A 2,998-nucleotide genomic window follows, 5' to 3' on the forward strand; every position below is an offset into this window, starting at 1 on the left:
TTTTTTATGTGTACATATCACATGCCTTATGTTATTGTTTCTCTCTCTCTCTTTTTTTTATGGTGTTCATATCGGACATGACTTATGTTGTTGTTTCTCTCTCTCTTTATTTTTGTGTGTGTACATTTCACATTTCTCTCTCTCTCTCTCTCTTTGTTATTGTATTCAGTACACTATACATGTGGGCATTTTTTCTCTCTCTCTCTCTCTCTCTCTCTCTTTGTTATTGTATTCAGTACACTATACATGTGGGTATTTTTTCTCTCTCTCTCTCTTTGTTATTGTATTCAGTACACTATACATGTGGGTATTTTTTTTTCTCTCTCTCTCTTTGTTATTGCATTCAGTACACTATACATGTGGGTATTTTTTCTCTCTCTCTCTCTTTTTGTATTCAGTTTTCTCTCTCTCTCTTTGTTATTGCATTCAGTACACTATACATGTGGGTATTTTTTCTCTCTCTCTCTCTTTGTTATAGTATTCAGTACACTATACATGTGGGTATTTTTTTTCTCTCTCTCTTTGTTATTGTATTCAGTACACTATACATGTGGGTATTTTTTCTCTCTCTCTTTGTTATTGTATTCAGTACACTATACATGTGGGTATTTTCTCTCTCTCTCTCTCTCTTTGTTATTGTATTCAGTACACTATACATGTGGGTATTTTTTTACTCTCTTCTAAGGACTAGGACCAAGCCAACAATGTATTTATTATATACCTTTAACATTAGGAAGAGAGAAAGAATGGGAAGAACAGAAAGCAGATTCTATCACTTGAATTGAATTACAGAAGCGATAAATTTCTAATTAGGCTCCTATTAACTTAATTACAAGGAAAATATAGGGAGGTAACAATACTACCTTCCCTTCTAATGTTTAGGTTAGGGTGCCTGGTTTTTAATACCCTAAAAAATTTCATCTGTTTTTATCCACCTGGTGGAGAAATGGGAGATCTGCTTTTGTTAATTTAAATAACATTTTGAAGAAGTGTTTCTGTAGAGTGTAGAAACTAGGACTGGTAAAACCCTAAGGATAGGTAATCAGAGTTAAGAATATTGTCGATATGTCATGTTATAAACAGATGGACCTGTTACTGAATTGTCATGGTATGGAACAATAAGAAAATGTCGAATAATAACCTAAATTACTGAAAAATGGAGGTAGGTAACTAGGTAGGTACTATCAATTATAATACGTGATAGTCATGCTATCATGCAGATCTAACAAACAAAGTCAGTCATAGAGTACCTAGTGTAAAAAAAAATCTAGTATGTACCTACCAAAGCAGTTACAAATCCATCCACTCTAGGGACCATAGGAACCTTTTAGAGAAAATGATTTTCGGTTATCCCAAGGGATTTATACATGATAATACGTAATACGAGTACCTACCATACCAGGAGCAGTAGACCGTCAAATGTTATAAATTTGTCATTGATAAACACTACCAGCAGAATACAAAACGGAGTCTTATGATTATTATAATAGCTATTAGCTCCCTATCTACGATATCTTTCAACTCCTACACCTACTTGACAGTGAATTTATCAATTATTTTATCAATAATGTCAATTTGAATTCTAAACGTCTAAAAATTGACGTTATCTAATCTCCAAGATTGTGGAAATTATTCTAAACACTTCTACTGTGAACAACATGCTTTTCTAACTTGAGTGTTTAATAAGCACCTGCTTGCTGATGGCTGATGGCCAGTCTTAACGAATAACGAACGTAGATAGCTTAACAAAAATCGATGATACTGTCATAGGTAGAAAGCTTCAAATAGGCGAGAAGAGATCAAGAGACAGAATACTGAGTGAAATTTTGGTCCTCCGGGCCGCATGATGGCATTTAGGTGCTGTTTCTTTTTTTTTATTTGTATTTATTAAAGTGTTCTAACAAGGTGCTGTTTCTTAATAATCCAGCAAGACCAGAAAATAACCCGTTGAAATACCTACTTACAATCAAAATACAAGTGTTTATTTCAAACGCGCATGCGTGGGGCATCGAACCCACGACCTTCGGCATGGCTAGCGCGTTACCACTGGGCTAACCTCAGGGCGGCGTGATCGGCACAAATTTTCATCACGTTCTACCTAGACCACGTGACGGGTACTTCTTATCACTTGCTAGTTGTTATCAGTTGGTACGTAATTTTGCGTAATTTTGCTAGAGGAGGAAAAATATAGTCAGGATTCGAACCCGTTATACCAGACTCTAAAGTCCACCTCCTCCTTCTTCTTCTTCTTTTTCTTCTTCTTCTTCTTTGCCTTTTCCGTTTCCCGTGTACAGACGGGGTCGGCGTTTTCCGTCAGCCTCTCAATCAGCCCTAACTCGGCTGATTGCTTTGGGCTGACGCTTGCTTTGTTCTACCCTCCAAGTAGGCTGTTCTACCCTCCAAGTAGGCTGCCTCAGAGTCCGTTCCCACTTGTGAGTTTCATACGATTTTTTTTTTTTTTTTTTTTTTAATGTCCTGTTGTTAACCTATTTTAAATTATATTGTTCCTATTCAAAAAGACACGATTTTTTTTTTTTTTCGTAGGAACCGGAGTCTATATCATCACTCGATGACGACTACGGTTCATATTTATTTCGTGATTCAATAATAGAAGGACACAGAGCATGGAACACAAATAAATGGATCCATTAGCATAAAGACTTCACGTTTTTTCCCCCGGCTACAAACGAGCGCATGCCAAGCAATTTTCAAAATAGGATTTACAGAGATAGTATACCCTATATTGAAAGAGAGACGGTTTGGGGGAGGTCGTTCGTCGCAGGAACCTAATCGTCCGTCGTTAGACAGCGCCCAAATTTGAAACCGGGAAGCAGTGCGTGCACAAATACTTCCCATCACTTCGGCCCCTCTCTGGAGACGGAATTGTACTACTTTCTCCGGGTGTAATTTAAACAGGAACCTTTTAAAAGGAGTACTTCCCCTTTTCCAATTATCTTACGGGCGGGCGCACAGCGGATCTTTTTTTTTTTTTTTTTTT

The sequence above is a fragment of the Diaphorina citri genome, unplaced genomic scaffold (genome assembly GCF_000475195.1).
Source record: "Diaphorina citri unplaced genomic scaffold, Diaci psyllid genome assembly version 1.1 scaffold78, whole genome shotgun sequence".
NCBI lineage: Eukaryota > Metazoa > Arthropoda > Insecta > Hemiptera > Psyllidae > Diaphorina > Diaphorina citri.